This window comes from Notamacropus eugenii, chromosome 2, assembly GCF_028372415.1.
Source record: "Notamacropus eugenii isolate mMacEug1 chromosome 2, mMacEug1.pri_v2, whole genome shotgun sequence".
NCBI classification, from domain to species: Eukaryota; Metazoa; Chordata; class Mammalia; order Diprotodontia; family Macropodidae; genus Notamacropus; species Notamacropus eugenii.
This window is the reverse complement of record NC_092873.1, coordinates 415,378,297-415,402,431: the sequence shown is the minus strand read 5'-3', so window position 1 is coordinate 415,402,431 and position 24,135 is coordinate 415,378,297.

The window sequence follows — 24,135 nt, the reverse complement described above, 5'->3', positions numbered from 1 at the left end:
TAATGACTACAATAGATCAGAGGATCGACACAGTTGAATAAGGACAGATTCATCCCTCCTCGCACTTTGGGTATGGGACAATGTGTGATTCCATCTTCTCCCTCATTAAAACACTTTGAGGTTAGAGACAACAAAGAAAGCGTCAAGGCCAAGAGCTCATACACCTTGGGATTTCAGGCCTGGCCCTAAGAGATGAATGGTATGATGGTTATCTAATTACTTGGGTAATTTTGTCCCTATCCATGTCTTCAGGCCTACTCAGAGCCCTCTGCTTTTCACAAAGATATACCCCTGCTTCCAAAGATTGAGTCAGAGGACTTCCTTGCTGAAAGAACCTGTTGAGACAAGGCTGTCCAACCCCGAGTGGACCTGGATATCAAAAGCAAAATATAGTGCCTTGTCTCAAAAAGTTTACATTCTACTATGGGATACAAGTGGCACACAGATAAGTAAAAACTAGCCATTTTGAGCAGAGGCAAAGAACTAGTACCTAGGAAGATGAGGAAAGACTTTCTTTAGAAAAGAACCTTGTTGAACCTTGAAGGAAGGTAAAGATTCTATGAAGAAGTTATAAAATTTAAGTACATTCTAAGTAATGAAGGACAGTCTACTAAAGGTCTTATCTTGAATAGTTTAACCTTTTCTTCTTGAGTTCCAGAAGAGTCTAATTTAGTCAACCATTGATTGTTATTCAAATGAGATAACATTTATAAAGTGCTTAGCACAATGCCTGTCACGCAGTAGGCTCTTTTTATGCTAGCTATTTTAGCTGTTATTGTTGTTGTTTGCTATTATTAATATTATTATTACTGAAACCTGTAGCCCTTTGATTTTAAAGCTGAGATAGAAACATCCTAGAGCCATATCAGGTCTTCTTTACTTTTCAAAAAAAAAAATTAGATAGATTGATAATATACTATAAATAGGTGAGGTGGGAGATGGGTTAGATGGGATGGCAAAGAATATTTACCAGTTATTTTAAAAATTATATTTTCCATGTGGAATAAAGTTTAGCATGTAGTAGGTTTGCTTTTTCCTCTCACACACTCCTTATCAAGGAACAGAGTTTAGCGGAGTACTGCCAGAGGCTGCCCAAGTCATCAAAGATCTTCCCTTGATCTTTCTGTGAATGGTAGACAAGCTTCAAAAGAAAGACTGATACCATTTTAGGAAATGGGATATACAAAAACTCCAAATATTTAAAGAGGGTGAGTAATACTTCTTCCAAAAATATCTCCATTGATGGGACACATAATACCTAGGTACCTATGATTGCTTCTAGACAGTTAACTACTTAGTTGAAGATAAAGGAAGGGAGTAAGAGAGAGAGTTAAAGAGTTATGGGCAGAGAAACTTTAAGCTGAAGTATGAACAGCTACTGACTGTTGGAGCAAAATCAGCCATGAAAATAACAAGTGCATAAGATTATATTTGGAAATCAATGAAATAGTGTTTTTTCAATATATAAAGACTGAGATACTTGTAACTTCTGAGAAGCATACTTGTATAAAGAAAGGCATACCTGTCCTTCATGGATATGGAGATTTTTCTTCTTAGTTATAAATGATTTTATATATATATATATACATATATATATATGTATATATTATATATGTATAAGGTATATTATATATGTATATATATAATATATGTATAAGGTATATTATACATATATAAATAATTTCCTATACATTCTCTCAGATTCTTGTAATATAAACTTAAATGCTTTCAAAAGGAGGCATAGAAGGAAAAAAAAAGCTGGTAGATCTGGGTTCAAATCCCATCTGTGCAAATTAATAGCTGTCAGATCACATGTCTTCACCTCTCTGAGACTCACCTATAAAATTAGGATGTTCATAGATCCACAAGGGAACTTATATACTATCTAGGTCAATTTCTAGTATACTTAGGGTTCTTTACAATTTCAAGTTTTTGATTCCCAGCAAATTTCAAGACATAGTCCTAAAAGATAGCATTTGACAGCAAACCTCCATCAAAACAACTTCATAGAATTATAGATTTACAGCAGGAAGTGATCTTAGAAGCATGGAGTCCAACTTTCAGATAGAACAGATAAGGAAACTGAGGAAAGGAGAGGTTAAACTACTTGTTTAAGCAGCTGAAAAGTTCAGCTGGAGTCAGGAAGACCTGACTTCAAATACAGCCTCAAATATTTACCAGTTCTGTGACCCTGTGCAGATCAGTTAATCTCTGCTTCAGTTTCCTCAACTATAAAGTGGGGCTAATAACAGCACCCACTTTTGGTGGTAGTGTCAAGGATATCTACAAAGTGCCTAGCACAGAGTAAACACTGTATAAATGCTAATTTCCTTTCCCTTCCCTTGCTATGATCATGCAAATTGTGTCTCTCTTGGGAAAATCCTAACTCTTGACTTCAACTTTTGTTGGGGACCTTAATTTAAGTATCTCTTAAAGTTTTGTTTTGTTTTTTACTCCCTCTCATTCCACTCTTTTAGCTCTGATATCCTGTCCTAGAGTACACTCTCTCCAAACTGATGAATCCATGACTGTCACATGATTGATTTTATCAGCCTATTCCCAGTCATTCACCACATTCTTCCACCCTGATCATTTTCTTGAAATTCACCTTGCCCACCACTGTAGCCCCCTCACTGACCATTGCAATTGCCATCTGCTCTGTTACTGAGAAAGTATCTTCTCCCTCTTCGAACCTCTAGGTTTCAACCTCTGGAACTGGAATTATTGGCAATGATTCTGAACTGATCATTAGTAATGGGAGACATCATGAATGGCCTCACTTTTATATTTACATCCCAGTAGTAAGTCTAGTACCTAGGGGAAAATATATATTTACTAAAGGTTTTTTTTTCATCCATCCATCCATCCCTCCATCCCTCCATCCATATATTTATTCATAAGGATATTCCTTACAGTCTATTATAGTCTAGGATTCTGCAGGAATACTTCTACCCATATATCTTGACTGGAAGTGCTGACTCTGAATATATTCAGACAGAACCCCTTCCACTTCTACAAAAAAACAAAAACAAAAACATAGTCAAGTTGTTTCAGACTGTGAAATTCATTTTGTATATACATTTGGTAGGCCCTCTGTTTTCTCTTTCCCTGAGTCTACCACTTCCGGACTGAATCACTAGACAAAAAAGACCAATTATACCTTAGAATAGTAGCATAAGTATTATTCTACCTATTGCTATGTTAACTGGATTTTGCATCTTCCAGTTACTAAGTTCACCTACAATGAATATAATACTCTTTCATATGAACCATCTTCTTCCATATAAACTTTCGGTTGCATCCAAGAAACTTCCTGATTCTCATTCATGTCACTACCATTTCATACATGAACGAAAACTTTAATGAATTTCAATATGAATGGACCATATTATAGATCATCATCTAGCAAGCTAGAGCAGTCTATAAAGCAGAGCTAGTCAAAAGTTGTCTTGTTTATCTGAGCTGGAAGGGGCCTTAGGGGCCATCTGGTCTAATCATTCTATAAATGAGAAAACTGAGGCTAGGAAAGGTGATATAATTTGCTCAACATCACACAGATAGTAAGCCTCAGAAGTCAGATTTGAATCAGCATCTGACGCATTTGTTAAATATCAACTAAGTGTCAGGTACTCTGCTGATGTGAAGACAAACACTTATATAGACATATATAAGTGTGAGATGAATGAAAAGTACAAGGGACAGAGTTTCTGAGTAATTAATAATCAATTTATTAATTAGGCTAGCTAATAATAAATTGATGATCGGTGTTTTCTCTCGGTTACAAAAGACAAAACCATGGAGATCCCTGAATGCTTAAATACCTTTGGATAAGGAGGTGCCCCTGACAAGTGAAAATCAACCTTGGTTGGAGAATAAATAATGAGGGATGGGCATATTAATGAGGAGATAGACAAAAAAGTCATCAGCTCCTCCCATGAGAATGTGGCTTGATCATAATACTCAGTTACCTCCAGCAATCTGGGCAAAATAATCCATCTCCACCCACACCACTCTGGTTGATTTTCTCCTTCACAAGCTGGGATACCCTAAACTCCAATGGAGGGGTGAAAGGACATGGGCTTAATGTTTTAGGGCTAGCTTGCACCTAGATTAGATTCTGTTTACACTCTAACAGAAGTAAGATCTTCTAGTTGGGTGGGGTCCTGCCCAAGGTCAGTCCCAGAGAATTTGGGCAATCTCATCTATCTGCAATATCCTTCAAAGACTTACAGGGGATTGAGCCTGAATGAGGAAATGCAAAAGTTTTAATTTAATTTAATAATTGGTTATTAATATAATAGAAAAATAATTTCTCTCAGTGTGTGGAGACCAAAAACAAAATAAATAAAGCTAATGACAGTCTCAGGGGCACAATAAGGCAAGGACTAGGAATTTATTTCCTTCCTACCAAATCGTTCAAAGAGCAGGGCAATTACTTCCCCCTTCCTTTTGTTATCACAAATCTCATGCTACAGAATAAATTGCAAATTACAGCTCCTTCCTACCTTCAAGATCTACCTACCTACTTAGCAAAGAATAACAAGGTAGATGCCCATTGATTGTGGGATGATTGAACAAGCTGTTGTGCCTGACTGAAATGAAGCATTACTGATCTGTAAGGAACAACAAACATGATGAGTACAGAGAAGTATAGGAAGATTTACATGAATTAATGTAAAATAAGGTAAACAGAACCAGGAAAATAATTCATATGACTATAGCAAAGCAATTGGAAAGGACAGTAACAAAAACAATCAAAATTGAATGTTGTGAAATCATATTTGCTCATCTTGGTCCCAAAAAAGAGATATAAAAAGATTGTCCTCTTTGTCCCTATGTAAAAATGAGGCATCATGCATATGAAATACTGCAGACTTTTTTTTTGATACACCATTTAGTTTTTTGGAACTTTTTTTCCTACTTTATTATAAGAGAGGGAAGTAGCATTTCATGGCAGATAGACAGCTGACCTTGGAACCAGAAAGAACTGAGTTCAAATCTATCCTTTCCCTGACACGTACTGGTTGTATGACCCTTTGCAAATCACTTGAACCTCTCAGTGATCTATACAAATCTCTAAGATTATAAGTTGTAGAGAAGATACCAATCCACACTGATAAAAAAAGTTCCTGCACACTAGTGTTCCTTATACTTACAAAATAGCAAAACAAGCTCTATTCCTATCCTATTAGCCAAGTCAATAAGCATTTGTTAAATGCTTCCTTTTGCCAAGTACTGTGCTAAGCTCTGTGGATACAAAGAAAGGGAAAAAGCAATACCAGTTCTTGCCCTCAAGAAGCTCACATTCTAATTGGGGGACAACATACAAACAACTATGTATGTACAAGATATCTATGTGATAAACTAGAAGCAATGTCAGAGGGAAGGTACCAGCATTGGGAAGGGAGAAGTAGGGGTGGGGGAGAAGAGACAGGGGTAGGCTTTTCTGCAGAAGATATGAGCTGAGTCTTAAAAGTAGCCAGAGATGCCAGGAAGCAGAGGAAAGGAGGGCAAGCACAGGCCTCTGGGAAGTGGAGAGAGGAATAGATTGGGAAAATATAGGTGATGTAAAAACAAGACATAAAATCATTTTTAAAGGTTACACAACTACTTCCATGTAGCTTTCTCTGTTCCCTGCCCTATTTTCATGCAATAAACAATTTCAAATTAGGCTGGACTCTGGTGTTGCTAGGACAAGCATCTGAACTTCTGTGTCCTTAGCCAATACACCCAATTGAAAAAAAAAGAATTACATTATAGAACACAATGACACAGAGAGCTACCTGCAGAGTAACTACTGCTGAGAGTTTCCTCGGCTTGGATCCCCCCTTCAAAGTTGTTTGTGTCTTCCAGGAACAGGTGCATGAAGGGGAAATAATATTCAAATAACTTCTGACCATTTCAGCTAAGAACAGATGAACCTCACTGCAGCCAAATCCCTTCTACCCTCCTAGGCCCTGAGGTTGTTCTCATTTGTCAATTTAATGGTTCATATTCTTCCAAACTGAGGGCTAACCTCCTGTGCCCGCTGTATTTTAAAGACTCTTCCCTCTCCAGAGACACCTTTCTCTGACTTTAGTGATAGCAGTTCTTCCCCCTTCTCCCCCTATTCCACCTTCCCCCAGCCTTTTCCTATTTTAAATAATTTTGAGCATCCATAGTATACTCCTTTAATGCAATGCTCCAAGAAGCCCATCTGCACACTTGACAGAGAAAAAAAAAAGAGTTGTGTTTGTTTATGCAACTGGCTGGTTGAGCAAGGATGAGGAATTGAGTTATTTATTCAATGACTCAGGCCTTGATGACTAAATTGGAATTTGCTTCTGTACCTTGAGGGAAGGGAGAAAAGAAATCTAATAGATTAAATGGGACTGCTCTGTGTCTCTCTCTATGTCTCACCCCGGAGACCAGTCGTGGTATAACTAACTCCTGGGGAAAGGAAGCTGGCTGTGGACTCAAGAAACAGAACCTTGCCAGACTCAGCAAGTGGCTCTGTCTTTCTTGGGCTTGCCTGAATTCTATTGGTCTCATGGGTTTTGTCTTTCTGATGTCATCATCTTCTAAGTACAGATTTTCAATGAGCTCTAGTAGTCATTCTGCTTGCTTCTTTCTGTCTATTATCAGCAGACATCATGTTAATTTGAAATTCTGCCATATATGTAATGCTATTCTAAGTGCTTAAAGAGTTAGATGAATTATGCAAGATGAATGACTTCCCTAGATCCAAGAATGGACAACGGGGCGGGGAGTAGTGAGGAGAGTAGGGATCATATCCAAGCTGAATAATTGACAAGTTTGTAATTCAATGGTCAGTAAGGAGATACTTGACCAACATATACTCTGTTGACCCTCAACATACAGAAACTCCCTTGTACTTTCCCACACACCTATCTTGTAAAGCTAAGCACTACTGGGGATCATCCTTTCCCATTCCAAATATGAGCAGATATACCAAATGTTACTAGTACATTGAATTGGTTTCATTGAGAATCTCTTATGTAGCCAAGAACTGGATGTTGTGAGTAAAGGAAATATTCAATTACATGAGAAAGGAGATACTGAGACAAGGAAACCCCAAATCAATTAATGTTTCTCAAAAAATGTTTGTCTTGTTTTTGAAGAGGACCATCACAGGGTGATTTCTTGTCTTGTGTATGAATTGCATTTAAACGAAGCAGAACTGCCCAAAATTATCAGCTTTATTCTTTCTTCCAGAATCATTGAAGACTGATGGCAAGACAAGAGACAGAACTGGTGATGTTCTTGTCTGACCAAGCTCTAAGTGCTCCACAGAGCCAGCTTCAGCTACCTCCATGGCCACTGGAAAAAAATGCTATCATCCACCCATTCCAAGAGAGGAAGTCTTCATATACTTGGAGTAGAAACCCTCCTAACTCAGCAACAAAATAGAGTGTTGGGAAATATCAGAGGAAGACAGGAAGCCAGAGCTATAACTGTACAGTGTGAATAACTATTGTCTCCTGACTTTAAAATCTCCCATAAGGTATCACTTCTTTCTTCTTTGCTACCCTATTTGCCCTTTCTCTTGGTTATTTAAACCAATGACACTGATTGAATACCTATTGTCTGCTTATGATTTACTTCTCTTTCCACTTTATCAACTCTTTCATATCACAAACCCTTTTATGTATTAATAACAACACGAACAATAATCATAATGGCCATTTCAAACACATTGTGAGTGGAAATGAGTAGACAATGGTAGAAAAAACAGACCATAGCTGGGGTAGTGTGTAGGGGAGCCTTTGTATGCTCTAAGACTGTAATATAACTGTGAAATCCTGGCAAAAACACTGAACTGTTGGCTAGTTGGAGTCTGACACAGGAGTCAGCATGACTTAACTTCTCTAAATGTAAGAAGTTGATAGGCATAATGAGGTTAGAGACTGAATCTACTCTGAAATATCATGATGTTCAACTCGGCACAAAGAGCCAGTGGTGCTCTTTTGTGTTCCGTTGCTACAAGAAGATTAGATATATCAAATCAGAAATACTATTACCCCAATTCAGGGGTGGGAAACTTGTAGCCTCAAGGTCAAATGTGGCCTTCTAGGTCCTTGGGGCCATCTTTTGGATTGAGTACAAGTTTTACAGAACAAATTCTTTTTTTAAGGGGATTTGTTCTGTGAAGTTTGGATTCAGTCAAGGGGTGGCACTTAAGGACCTACAGGGCCACAAGTGGCCTTGAGGCCACAGGTTCTCCACCCCTGCCCAACTCCTTTGAATGGTTCAATGTAGATGGTGCTACCATCTAATGTGGACAAACCACAACCGTGCCTAAAACGAACAGAAGATTTGAATGATTTTAAATTATACATCATTACTACAATCATAACAAAACTGGAAGCAGAGATCACCCTTTATAGGCAAATTCTCCATATTATCTGTTATCAAGGATATCTTCAGCTCTGAGCTATACAACAAGGCATTGAAGATCAACAGTAGAGCAAACATAAGAAACAATTTCCTTCCTAACCTCAAATTAGATGAAACAATAGCAGAAATTGAGGAATTCCTTAAGTATGAAAATGAAAAAGCTAATGAACCTAAAGGCATTGAAAATCCTTGCTGAACATGAGCTTCAAAAGTGTTACCTAATAATGACATAGATGGCAAAAAAAATTGTGCTAATAACTTCCATGACTTTGCAAAGGAGATGGGTACACTTAGAACGAAATTTCCAAAAAAAAAAGTCTTTTTTGGTCTGATAACACAAATTCAACTAATAAAACAAATATTTCCAAACAGAATGATTTTAAAATTATGGTACCTTGAAAAATATATTCTCCAACAATATTTGACATTGCGATGATATTTTAGGACTTACATTCAGTAGTGCATACTGTGGTTTTTGCTATGATAAGGTCTTTAGGAGGAAAAATAAAGATACTGAGGTATATTTCTGATGACAGGAGTGAAATACCATAATGGCACAAGTGGTTTGAGAAAACTATTAAAGAATCTGTAGAAAAACATTGGAAGAAAAACACTGGAAGAGATGTGCATTAGAATATTGGAAACAATATTGCCCAATTAAAGACAATGAAAAAGATATATGTGAAATAGAATCTGGAAAATAAAAATATACCACAGTCTTTATAAAACATTAAGTAATATTTTATTTGTCCACAATTACACATTGAAACAATTTTAATATTTGGTTTTCTTTTGAAGTTTTGAGTTCCAAATTCTATCCCTCCCTCCCTCCTTCCCCTCACCCTTTCCTGAGATAGTAAGCAATCTGATATAGGTTATTTATGTGCAATTATATAAAACATTTCCATATTAATTATCTTATACAAGAAGACCCAAAGAAAAGAAGGAAGGTAGGAAGGAAGAAAGGAAGAAAGGAAAGAAGGAAGGAAGGAAGGAAGGAAGGAAGGAAGGAAGGAAGGAAGGAAGGAAGGAAGGAAGGAAGGAAGGAAGGAAGGAAGGAAGAAAGGAAGGAAGGAATAAAGAAAGAAAAAAGAGAAAAATAGTGTGCTTTAGTCTGTATTCAGACAATATCAGTTCTTTCTCCAGAGGTAGATAGCATGCTTCATCATGAATCCTTTGGGATTATCTTGGATCATTGCATTACTGTAAATACCTAAGTCATTCACAGTTCTTCATAACACAATATTGCTGTTACTGTGCACAACATTCTCCTGGTTCTGCTCCCTTCATGTTGCATCAGTTCATGTAAGTCTTTCCAAGTTTTTCTGAAATCATTCTACTTATGATTTTCTATAGCACAATAATATTCCATCACAAACATATACCACAACTTGTTCAGTTATTCCCCAATTGATTGGCATCCCCTTGATTTCTAATTCTTAGCCACCATAGAAAGCTGCTATAAATATTTTTATACCAGATAGTCTTGATAACCTATAACAATTCAATGTCAATCAAAAACTCTGTGCAAAAACTTAAGCAAAGGAATTAAAACAGAGAGAGAACCCCTCCTAAAAGATAGAGGATATACAAACATTTCTGATAATTTTTGTGGTCTAAATAAGTTCATGGCTGTGAAAATTCAAGCTGTATCAAATGAGAAACAGAAAGCTCATGTTCTGTTAATATAATGAATGACTAAACAGCAATGTTAAAGGAAGTGACTGAAACTCTAATTTCTCTGAGAAAAAACTAAAATAAAAAAGAACCGTCCTGGATAAGATCCAATATGATTGATTTGTATGCTTCATAGTGAAGCATAAATTATGAGTAATTAAATTACCAACTTCCTCATTGATATGAACCCAATTCCATCTTTCTTGATAGAAATTATCACATAGCTATTACTAAAAGACAAGAATTCCAGTGACCCCCTTCAATGGCAGGCAAATTAAATGTTTATCTACACAAAACATTCACAGTTTTTATTACTCAAAATTTACAAATATAAAAAGAAAATAATATGTGAATTGATGAAGGAAAGGGGAGAGGTTAAAAAAATCCACCATATATACAGAACAGCTCATTATTAGTTCAATGATTAGTAAACAAGCCCCCAAAATAGCCATGATATTGATTCTACTTTTATTGATTTTCTCAAAGTGTTTGACTCATTTCTAGATTCATGGCTTAGTCATCTACTATAAAGCAAATTGAAGCATAGTGAGAGTAGAATGTTGATAGTCCATATGAAATCTATTTGCTATTAAAAACATGTCTAACATAATTTCAAGGATTGATATGAAATTTGGCATTTTCTGGAGAGAGAGTTTAAGTCATATATAATTTTGCCTACCAATTCATACTATGATAGTTTTTAGAATTGAAATGAACATTAGAGGCCATTAGGTCTAATCACCTCATTTTGCAGATGAGAAAACTAAGTCATGGAAATGTTAAATGATTTCCCCAGAGTTACACTGCTGGTAATTGTCTGAAGCAGTATTTAAACTGAGGTATTCCTGAATCCAAGTCCAATGTCCTATTGGATATTCAGTGAAGCCTCCTAAATAGAATAGAATATGACTTTCAAGCAAACAGGGAGTCATATGAAAATATAATACGAATCACTCCATCAATCCATCCATAAGCATTTAGTAAGCACATATTTTATTCCAGGTACATTGGTGTACATAGATAACATCAAGTCATGTGGCTCCACTGAAAAGTCTGTATTTTAAAAAGCTGTTACAATGAAATCTATGTTTTCACATACAGTCTTCTTTTTGCTATTCTTTGTATATAAAAATGTTCAGGCTTACTGGTTTTGTAAAGTTCAGAAAAACCAAAGAATTGACAATGATACAAAAAAAAGTTAAACAGCTAATTCATCTCATGGAGCCTCTTTGGCATTTTTACAAAAATGTCATGTGGAAAGATGGTAGAGAAAAGCCAGGAGCTCTCTGCACTTTCTGTTGGAAACACCATTAAACCAAGCCTCTAAATACATTCTGGAGCAACAGAACCAACAAAAATACAGAGTGAAATAATTTTCCAGTTTAAGATAACTAATAAGGACTTTAGAAAAAGTCTGCCTCACTTGGGTAAGAGGAGAGCACAGTATAATACAGAAGGCACTCAGGAAAGACAAAGGAAGGATTTTAGCTGAGGCATAGATCAATAACTGAGGCCCTTGAGTCCTAACTCAGCAGGTCAATGGTGAGGTTTCTAGCCCCTCTGCAGAAGGCAAACTGTGAGCCCTGGAATCCTGGATCCGGGTCACCCCCACAGCAGTGGGGGTGCTAACCAGAAGAACCTGAGGCCCCAGTGTGTAAAGCCATTGACCAGGCCCCTGGCTCCCAGTATAAGAAGCTTAAGATAGTATGCCCCATACCCTAGGAGCAAAGCTCAACTTTAAAAGTCACAAAATAAGCTGAAAAAGAGTAGGAATCTCAAAAGAGCCCTGACCATAGAAAGCTAATGTGACCATAGAAAAGCAATAGGGAAGATGAAAGCACAAACTCAGAAGGAGACAACACTGTCAAAGTGCCTACATGTGAAGCCTCAAAGGGGAATATAAATTGGTTCAAGCCTAAAATGTTTTTTTTGAAGATTTCAAAAAGGATCTTAAAAATCAAGTATAAGAGGCAGAAAAAAAATGAGAAAAGAAATGAGTTGTACAGGAGAATGATTAAAAAAAACAGTGGGCAACTTGGAAAAGGAAGCAAAAAAAAAATAGTCTGAAGATAACAACTCCTTAAAAAATAGAATTGGCCAAATGGGAAAACAAAATCCACTGAAGGAAAGACCTCTTTTAAAAGCAAAACTGGCCAAATGGAAAATGAGGTACAATAGTTAACAGAAGAAAATAATTCTTTAAAAATTAGAATTGTGCAAGTGGAGGTTAATGACTCTATAAGATATGAACAGTCAGTCAAACAAATCAAAAGAAAGAAAAATAGAAGAAAGGGTAAAATACCTCAATGGAAAAAAAACTGGAAAATAGATTCAAGAGAGATAATTTAAGAATTATTGGACTATCTGAAACCCATGATCTAAAAAAAGAGCCTGGACAGACTCTTTCAAAAAATTGTCAAGAAAAAAATGCCCCGGTATGATAGAAGCAGAGAGTAAAACAGTAATTGAAATAATCCATTGATCACATCCTGAAAGAAATGAAATGAAAACTCCAAGGAATACTGTAGCCAAATTCCAAAGTTAACAAGTCAAGGAAAAAACACTCCAAGCAGACAGAAAGAAACAATTCAAATATCAAGGAAACACAGTTAGGATTACACAGGACTTAGTAGCTTCTACATTAAAGTGTAGGAGGGCTTGAAATATGATATTCTGGAAGACAAAGAAGCTTAGGTTAAAACCAAGAATCAATTGCCCAGCAAAATTGAGCATCCTCTTTCAGGGGAAAAAATGGACAATCAACGAAATAGGGAACTTTCAAAATTTCCTGATGAAAAGATCGGAGCTGAATACAAAATTTGATCTTTAAAGGAGAATCATAAAAAGGCAAAAAGGAAAGAAAAAACAGTATTCAACAAGATTTAAACTGTTTTACATACATGGGAAGAAGATACTTGCAATTCTTGAGAACTATATCTCTATTAGGGCAATTAGAAGAAGTATACATAGACAGAGGATATGGGTATGTCTTGACTTTGATATGACGATGTAAAAATAGTTAAGTGGTGAAGAACAGGATTTTATTGGGAGAAAAGGAAAGAGAGAAGTAGAATAGGGTAATATATATATGTACGTGTGTGTAATCCCTCCAACTACCCAAATATTGAAAAAATTTCAAGAGTTACAAATATTATCTTTCCACGTAGGAATGTAAACAGTTCAGCTTTAGAAAATGCTTTATGATTTCTCTTTCCTGTTTATCTTTTCATGCTTCTCTTGATTCTTGTGTTTGAAAGTCAAATTTTCTATTCAGTTCTGGTCTTTTCATCAAGAATGCTTGAAAGTCCCCACTGACACCTGGCAGACTTTAAGCCTGACTAACTGCAAGTAGATAATCTAATCCTGCCTGGAACTGACATGAAGTTGGGGAGATATTATATCCTTGCAATGTCCTTACTGTTGGTGGCAATTTTCTATAGTCAAAAGGTTTGTAAGCTTAATATCAGATCTATTCAATTATAGATTATAGGTAGGGGAACATTCGAGGTTGTCTAAAATTAAGCTACTAGGCATAGGACTTTAGACCAACAACAATAAGTTAAGGTCCTTTAATTCTTAGTAATACTGTGGACACAATTAGGTAAAGAGCTTATGAAGTTAGCAACATAAATATCATTTGTGTCTCAGTTGGTTAACATTTAAAAAAATTTCTTTTGTAGTCCATATTGTAAGTGCTTTAAAAAGAAGTATCACCTGACCAAAAGTTGGAATTGCTTTATCTGTTATAAACTGTGTTAAAAATAAGAAAAAAAAAGAATTCTTGAAAGTCCTCTATATCATTGAATGACCATTTTCCCCCTCAAGTATTATACTCAGTTTTGCTAGGTTGGTGATTCTTGGTCTTAATCCTAGTTCTTCGATTTCTGGAATATCATATTCTAAGCCCTTCAATCCCTCAATGTAGAAGCTGCCAGACCCTGTGTTATCCTGATCGTACTTCAACAATGCTTGAATTGTTCTTTCTAGCTGCTTGCAATATTTTCTCCTTAACCTGGGAACTCTGGAATTTGGCTACAATATTCCTGGGAGTTTCTCTTTTCAGATCTCTTTCAGAGGTGACTGGTGGATTTTTTCAATATTTATTTTACCCTCTGGTTCTAGAATATCAGGGCAATTTTCTTTGATAATTTCATGAAAGATAATGTATAGGCTTTTTTTTTGATCATGGCTTTCAGGTAGTCCCACAATTTTAAAATTGTCTCTCCTGAATCTATTTTCCAGGTCAGTTGTTTTTCCAAGGAGATATTTCATGTTATCTTCTATTTTTTCATTCTTTTCATTTTATTTTATAATTTCTTGGTTTCTCATAAAGTCATTAGCTTCCATTTGCTCCATTCTAATTTTTAAAGAACTATTTTCTTCAGTGAGCTTTTGAACCTCCTTATCCATTTGGCTAATTCTGTTTTCTTCTGCATTCTTCTCCTCGCTGGGTTTTTGGACCTCTTTTGCCAATTGAGTTAACCTATTTTTAAAGGTGTTATTTTCTTCAGAATTTTTTGAGTTCTCCTTTAGCATGTTGTTGACTCATTTATCATGATTTTCTTGCATCTCTCTCATTTGTCTTCCCAATTTTTCCTCCACCTCTCTTACTTGATTTTCAAAATCCTTTTTGAGCTTTTCCATGGCCTGGGACCATTGCATATTTATTTTTGAGGCCTCTGATGGTAAGTATTGTTCTTCCTCATACCAAAGGATGGAAAGAAATACCTGTTCACCAAGAAAATAACCTTCTGTAGTCTTATTTCCCTTTTTGGGGGCATTTTTCCAGGTGGTTACTTGACTTTTGAGTCCTTTGTCAAGAGGGGTATATACTCTAGGGAACTTTAAATTCTCAGTTCCTCCAAGAAGGCACAATCAAGAAAGAGGAGTTACTCTTCTCCTGGTCTGTGCACTGGTTTTGGGGCTACCAAAGCTTTTCTGCCCAAGATCTGCAAGTAGAATTTCCTTTCCAGAGCCTCCACCAGCTCCACTCATGGCTGAGACCCTGATCAATGGCTCAGTTCCCCAGGGTCTTTAGCTGGAGTGCTCCAAAAATGGATTCTGCTGCTACTGCCACTGCCACCAGCAATACCTCCTCCTCCTCCACCTCCACAACTGCCTGGAGCCAGGGTTAGGGGAGGACCCTGCTCACTTGTCACCTAGTTGAAAAAAGCTTTCTCCCTGACTTTTGAAGCTTTCTTTGGTGCTTGTTGGTTGAGGGATCTGAGAACCACTGCTGCTGCTGGTGATTCTGCCCCCTGAGGTCTGTTCCAGGTCCTATCCCTGCTGCAATGTACCGCACAACCCACGCCAGGCTGTGCTTCACTAGACTCTGTGCCCCATGTGGTAGACCTTTCCTGTCGACCTTCCAGGCTGCCTCTTTCACTCTGTCATTTTGTGGTTTCTGCTGCTCTAGAATTTGTTTAGAGTCATTTTTTGCAGGTATTTTATGGGCTATGAGGGAAGAGGTAGAGTATGTGTGGCTTTCTACTCCACCATCTTGGCTCCACACTCCAGAAAACTACATCTTGCTAAAAAGTACCACAGACAATGAAGTAATATCAGTACTAGACATATATGCACCAAGTGGTGTAGCACTCAGGTTCTTAGAGGAGAAGTTAGGTGAGCTACAAGAAGAAAAAGACAGCAAAAGTATACTAGTGGGGGACTCAACATTTCCCACTCAAAGCTAGATATATCTAATCACAAAATAAATAAGAAAGAAGGCTAAGGAGGTGAATAAAATTTTAGAAAAGTCAGATATGATAGAACACTGGAGAAAGCTGAATGGTATTATAAAGGCATATAACTTTTCCCTCAGTGGTACTCAGCACCTACACAAAAACTGACCATGCTTTAGGTAAAATAAACAAAAACAAAAAGCAACTCTCCATCCAATGAATAAAGGCAGAAATATTAAATGTATCCTTTGAAGATCATGATGCAATCAACATTATGTATAATAAGGCACCATGAAAAAATAGGCTAACCACTAACTGGAAACTAAATAATCTAATCCTAAAGAATGAGTGGGTCAAACAACAAATCATATAAATAATTAATAATTTTATCAAAGAGAATGACAATAATAAGACAACATACTAAAACTTATAAGATCCAGCCAAAGCAGTTCTTAGGAGAAATTTTATATCTCTAAATGCTTACATGAATAAAATAGAGAAAGAGGAGATCAATGCATTGGACATGAAACTAAAAAATCTGGGAAAAGAACAAACTGAAAATTCCCAATTAAATAACAAATTAGAAATTCTGAAAATCAAAGGAGAGATTAATAACATTAAAAGGAAAGTATTGAACTAATAAATAAAACTAACAGTTGGTTTTATGAAAATAAAGTAGATAAAACCTTGACTAATTTGATTTAAAAAAAGAAAGAATACCAAATTACCAGTATCAAAAATGGAAGCGGTAAATTCAGCACCAATGAAGAGGAAGTTAAAGCAATACTTAGCAACTATTTTTGCCCAATTGTATGCCAATAAAGCTGACAATCTAAGGGAAATTGACGAATATTTATCAAAAAATATGTATTTCCCAGATTAACAGAAGAGGAAATAAAATATTTAAACCCCATTTTAGAAAATAAAATTGCACAAACCATCGATGAACTCCCCAAGGGAAAAAATCTCCATTGCCAGATGTATTTACAAGTGAATTCCACCAAACAGTTAAAGAATAATTCATTCCAATACTATAGTTTATATACTATTTGGAAAAATAGGCAAAGAAGGAGTCCTATCAAATTTATTTATGAAACAAATACGGTACTAATACCTAAATGAAGAAGAGCCAAAACAGAGAAAGAAAATTATAGACATTTTTCCCTAAAGAATATAGAGGAAAAAATTTTCAATAAAATATTGTCAAAGAGATTTTAGCAATTTATCACTAGGATAATACTCTATGATTTCTACCAGGAATAAGTCTGGTTCAATATTAAGAAAACTATCAGCATAAGTGACCATATCAATAAAAAATTTAAAGAAATCATAATTATCTCAATAGATGCAGAAAAAGCTTTTGGCAAAATATAGTAACTATTCCTATTAAAAACAAGAGATAGTATAGGGATAATGGAGTTTTCCTTAAAGAGTTAAGTAGCATCTATGAAAAACCATCAGCAATGATTTTATGTAATGCATATAAGCTTTCCTAATAAGAGGTGAAACAGGAATGTCTATTATCACCACTGTTACTATTATACTAGAAATGTTAGCTTTAACAATAACAGAAAAAAGAAATTGAAGGACTTAGGCAATGAAGAAAGAAAGCTATTGCTCTTTGCAGATGGTATGATAGTATACTTACAGAATCCTAGAAAATCAACTAAAAAACTACTTGAAATAACTAACAACTTCTGTAAAGTTGTAAGATTTAAAACCTGCATGAATCATTGTTTAATGATTTATTATAAATTCTGCCCAACTTAATTTGTTTATTCAATGCCACACTGATTAAATGACCATAATATATTTTCTTGTAGGGCAAGATAGATTTTTATACCCCATTTCTTCTATGTCTTATTTCCAGTTGCATGTCAAAACAATTTTTAACATTCATTTTTAAAACTTTGAGTTCCAACTTTTCTCCCTCCTTCCCCACCTATACTCCATTGAGAAGGCAAGAAATTCAATAGAGGATGCACATGTATAGTCATGCAAAACACTGCCATAACAGTCATGTTGTGAAAGACTAACTATATTTCCCTCTAGCCTATCTTGTTCCCCATTTATTCTATTCTCTCTTTTGACCCTGTCCCTCCTCAAATGCTTACTTCTAATTACCTCCTCCTTCCATTTGCCCTCCCTTCTATCATTCTCCCTTTAATCCCCTCCCCCCTACTGTAGTCTAAGATAGATTTTCATACCAAATGGAGAGTGCATGTTACTCCCTTCTTAAGCAAAATCTGAGAAGAGTAAGGTCCATTCTTTCTCTCTCATCCCCCTCTTCCCTTCCGTTTAAAATTTTTTTCTTGTCTCTTTTATGTGAGAGATAATTTACCTCATTCTATTTCTCCCTTACTCCTTTTCCCAACATATTCCTCTCACCCTTTAATTTTATTTTTTTAGATATCATCCCTTCATATTCAACACATCCTGTGCCTTCTATCTCTATGTATATAATCACTTAAACTGGCCTAATACTGAGGAAAGTCTCAGGAATTACAAATACGATTTTTCCATATAGGAATGTAAGCAGTTCAATTTTAGTAAATCCCTTATGGTTTCTCTTTCGTGTTTACCTTTTCATACCTCTCTTGATTCTTGTGTTTGAAAGTCAGATTTTCTATTCAACTCTAGTCTTTTCATCAAAAATACTTGAAAGTCCTCTGCTTCATTGCATGACCAGTTTTTCCCTTGAAGTATTATATTCAGTTTTACTGGGTAGATGATTCCTGGGTTTTAATCCTAACTCCTTTCACTTCTGGAATATCATATCCCAAGTCCTCTAATGCCTTAATGTAGAAGCTGCTAGATCTTGTGTTATCCTGATTGTCTTTCCACAATACTTGAATTGTTCCTTTTTGGATGTTTGCAACACTTTCTTCTTGTCATGATAGCTCTGGAATTTGGCTATAATATTCCTAGGAGTTTTCCTTTTGGGCTCTCTTTCAGTAGGTGATCAGTGGATTCTTTCAATATCTCTTTTACCTTCTGGTTCTAGAATATCAGGGCAGTTTTCCCTGCTAATTTCTTGAAAGATGATGTCTAGGATCTTTTTTTGATCAAGGCTTTCAGATACTCCAGTAATTTTTAAACTATCTCTTCTGAATCTGTTTTCCAGGTCAGTTGTTTTTCTAAAGATATATTTTACATTGTCTGCTATTTTTTCATTCCTTTGTATTTGTTTCATAATTTCTTGATTTTTCATAATGTCATTAGCTTCCATCTGCTCCATCTTAATTTTTAAGCAATTACTTTCTCCAGTGAGCTTTTGGACCTCCTTTTCCATCTGGCCAATTCTGCTTTTTAAAGTATTCTTCTCCTCATTGGCTTTTTGGATCTCTTTTGCCATTTGGATCAGTCTATTTTATAAAGTATTATTTTTATCAGCATTCTTTTGGGTCCCCTTTAGCAAGCAGCTGAGTCATTTTTCATGATTTTCTAGCATCACTCTCATTTCTCTTCCTAATTTTTCTTCTTCTTCTCTTATTTGATTATCAAAATCCTTTTTGAGTGCTTCCATACCCTGAGACCAATTCATATTTTTCTTGGAGGCTTTGGATGTGTTTGACTTTGTTGTCTTCTTCTGTTTGTATAGTTTGATATTCCTTGTCACCCACATAAGATTTTATAGTCTGATTCTTTTTCTGGTTTTTGCTCATTTCCCCTGCCATTTACTTGACCTTTGAACTCTTTGTCAAGCTAGCTCTCTCTTTCCACTGAGTGTGGGGAGTGTACTGTCAGCTGCTTTATTCCCCCACCAGCTGTAGACCTAGAGCTCTAGAAACAGCTGCTGCCACTGCCTCTGTTGCTGCTGTGATTCCTCCACCCTCCTCCTCTATCCTGGGGCTGGGATCAGACCACTCTACTGTCTCACACAGATTCAACATGTTTTTTTCCACTGTCCTTCCAATTTGTCCTCAGTGTTTTGGGGTTATGAAATCTAGAAACAATCACAGTTGACAGAGATTTAGTTCCCTCGAGGCCTGCTCAAGTACCATCTGTGCTGGTGGCCCATGCTGGACTGCACTCTACTCCTAGCACCATGCAATAGACAGTTCCTGTTGACTTTCCAGGCTGTCTTCATCTGGAGATTTGCTTCACTCCATCATTATGTGGGTTCTGCAACTCCATAATTTGTTTAGAGTCATTTTTATAGGTATTTGGCTGGGTTTGTGGGAAGAGGTCTGGAAGTCCCTGGTTTTATTCTTCCATCTTGACTCTGCCTTCCAGCTTCCAAAAATGGATATGTGATTTATACATAAGGGATAATGTCATAAGCAAATTAGGAGAGCAAGGAATAGTTTACCTTCCAGATCTATGACAAAAGGAATAACTCATGACCAAACAAGAGATGGAGAACACTATGAAATGCAAACTGGATAATTTTGATTACATTAAATTAAAAGCATTTTGCACAAACAAAACCAATACAACCAAGATTGGAAAAAAAGGAAAGCAGAAAGTTGAGAAACAATTTTTAAAGCCAGTGTTTCTGATAAAGTTCTCATCTCTCAAGTATATAGAGAACTGATTCAAATTTGTAAGAATACCAGTCATTCCCCTATTAATAAATGGTCAAAGGATATGAACAGACAGTTTTCAGAAGAAGAAATTAAATCTATGGTCATATCAACAAGTGCTCTAAAAAGTATTGATTAGAGAGATGCAAAATAAACCAACTCTGAAGTACTACCTCACACCTATCAGATTGACTAATATGACAAATAAGGAAAATGATAAATGTTGGAGAAGATGTGGAAAAAATGGAACACTAATGCATTGTTAGTGAAGTTGTGAACTGATCCAGACATTCTGGAGAGCAATTTGGAAGCATAGCTATAAAATTACACATAACCTTTGATCCAGCAATGCCACTACTAAGTCTATATGCCAAAGAGATCATAAAAAAGAGAAAAGGACCCACATGTACAAAAATATTTATTGCAGCTCTTTTTGTTGTGGCCAAGAATTAACAATTGAGGTTTTGACCACCAACTGGGCTATGGATGAACAAGTTGTGGTATATTAATGTAATGCAATACTTTTATTTTATAAGAAATGATGAGCAGAGAGATTTCAGAAAAACCTAATCTGATCTAGACAATTTAAGGTATTTTCATAAAAGAGGGATAAAGTTTCCCTTGCGTAAATTACAATATATTGAATGAAATCCTATTGAAGTTTAAGCATTTAGGGGCCTGAAACCTAATAAAAGATGTACAAGGGGCAGAAGAGAATGGGGGGGAAGTTGAAGCAAAATATACCATTGGGTACAATGAAGAGGTATGGAAATTTCCAGCATGGGAGTTTCCCAAAAAGAGCAAGATGGTGGGACTAGAAAAAAAAATAATGAGGAAAAAAAGTCAAAAGAGAGTCAGCCTTCCACAAGAAATCTTCATGGATCTTAGAAATGCACCCCAATAGGGAATTTGGGAGGAGATTAACATAGCTCCTCAACTAGGATTGGAACCCAGGTCTCCTTGATCTTCCTTATACACCAAATCTACTAGCTACATTGAAATTTATCCACCTACTCACTCCAAGTTATATTCTAATATTTTTTCCTGCTACTGCCTTGTGTCATTTGGCACATCAGAAAAATATATTTCCAGCCTTCCAGTTCCAAGCAAGATCTCATGGAAACCTAAGTAAGACAAACTGACAAGACGAGCTTGGACTTTCCCTCTATTCTTTGATGCAGCTTTTCTTTAGGCTACAAACCCCATGTGTGTAAAGCCTTGGGCATGAGTTCTAAAATGAATGGTGGGCCTGGGGTAAACACTACATCAGTCTCTTAGAACTTGGCAGTATTTTTTCTCTCAGAATACAGTTGGAAAAGGTTTTTCTTCTCAGGCAATCTCATGAGAGCAACAGATTGAAAATTCAAGTTTACCTTTTGATAACTATGGAAAGCATTTTTTAAAAATGTTTTTGTTTCTGCAGAAGAACCTGTCAGTCCTTTATGTTCCTGGACAGGAACTCATTGTCTCCTTTCACAGCAACATCCCCATACTAAGGACTAGGGTTTCTGCTGCAGTCTTTGCCATCACCTGCACAGTCAGACTTTTTTCACAGCCTCTTCAAATGTCCATAGTACTTTGGAGAGACAATAGAGACATCTTGTGAGATTCTTGACAAATTCTTGGGGAATCCATCACCACAAAACCACCCAGCTGATTATATTTCCTCTAATTTTTACTAAAATAAATAGTTATAAAGGAATGTTTGTTGATTTTTTAATTCTACTAGCATTCATTCAGTAACAACTCTGTTTATTAGGCACAGGTGGGTTATGACTATAACCCATTCAGCTAATAATGCCTTTCTGAAGAAAAAACAATGAGGAAATAAACAATGTGTATTGCCATTGCCAAATCTAATTGCTAAATGCCCTTAGAAAAAAAATGTATTCCCAAGTCTTGCATTTTACATCCCTGAGACAGGCTCAGCAAATCCACTTTCACCTGTTAAGTTGTGTTCAAGACAGAAGCCACTATTTAAAGAAATTAACAATTAGCCTTATGAAGTGGTTAAAGAGATAACTAGTTCATTAGTTTTTGATTGTGTTTTTCTTCAACATGGGACATCTGCCAGAGTGTGTCTTAAGCAAGGAAATAAACACATAGGCACTATTTTAAAACTAATTAAATAATCTGTGTGTACAGTTTTATATAAATGAAATTACTTATGAATGTAATAACCATGATTAGTACTCTAAAATATCAAATATTTGTAATCCAAATTTATGGTACTTTAAAGTTTTCAAAGCTCTTTAGATGAATACATTTGATTCTCATATCACCCTTGATTGCACATTTTACAGATAAGAAAAGTGAGGCCTAAAGGGTCATACTGTTCAGAAATGCTAGGGGCAGAATTTGAAGCAAGGTCTTCCTGCCTTCAATCCCTGCACTCTTTACACAATGGCACCTTGCCTCATCAATTTCCAAAGGTGATGTGGGTGATAAATATATACCGTTATACACAATGTTGAGTTATATTTTTATTTTGCTATATGTAACTGTCCAGAACTATAAAATTCCAGAAAACAGATACTAATTCATTTTGTGCATAAATTGCCATGCATGGAAAACTGCTAACTACTAAACTTGTTCACATTTTCCCAGCTTAAATATTTTCTCCTCTCTTCCAATACTAAGGGATAAGTACTGAAGTCATTTCTGTCTACAAAATTTTAGCTCTTTAGGAACAAACAATCAAATACCTCTGAAGGCCTGGTAAAACTTTTGTGAACTATGAACTAAATGACTGAGTGACTCATTCTTGTTCATATCACTTTAACTGCTCTTATCTAACCTTCTGAGGAAACCAGTTGGCTGATCATCTGCTTCCCACCAGGGGAGGGGGATTTTTCTTCAGAAACCTTATTTTAGCCACAAACTCTCTTTGAAAAGACAGGAAGGATTGTGTAAGAAAACATCACAGAGGCATAAATTATTAAAGCTGGAAAGGATCTTTAGATCCATGCTTAAAACCCCAAAATATCTGACCAGGAAGAGGAGTGAGAATACTCCTAACTTCCTACTGTTGTTTTTAGACTTTCTACTCTCATCCCTCAGCAACCTCTTTCTTTGAAGTTCACCCTGTCTATCAAATGATGAAATGAAATAACATGTAATATATTTGGCAGACCAGAAGTGATAAATGCTCAATGATCAATTATAATAAAATGACATCAAATGTTCTTCATCATCACCATCATCTATATAATCCAGTCCACTTGTTTCTGAAATTTGTTTGGCCTCCAGGCCTTTTTCTTGCTCAAAAAAGTCAGTTTATACCTCAAAGTCTTCCTTTCTGCCTCAATCTTTTCTTTCATACTTGGGGAGTTCAGTATTTACACGCAGATAAACTCTAAAGCACCCTGGATTCCCAGTTAATCAGCCTCAAATTCCTGTGATCTATCTTTCCATTCTACTTTTGCCATCTATAGGGATGGTCTCATCTTAGACCTCACCATCATCAAGAACTACTCTGTCTCTCTGATTTTGAATTATGAAATTCCCTTTTCTAATCATAATCTCCTGTCTTTCAATCACTTTCTCAGTCACTCTCATTCCTAAACCTGATCATTATTTTCACCACAGTCATGGGTTCTTCTACAACTCCTTGTACACCCAATCCATGAAGATTGCTTTGACCTAATTTTCCTTCCTTTAGTCACAACCCTGGAGTTAAGTAGTTCAGCTCTGCACTGTCCTCAACCCTTAAATTACTTGTCCCCATTTTATTTTTAGTTTACATTCTGCCCATCCTACATTCTGAATTCCCCTCTCCATATGTCTTCTTAGTTCCTACTCCATGTTGTTAAACACAGCTGGAAGAAGTCAGACAATGATACCAATGGGTTCAC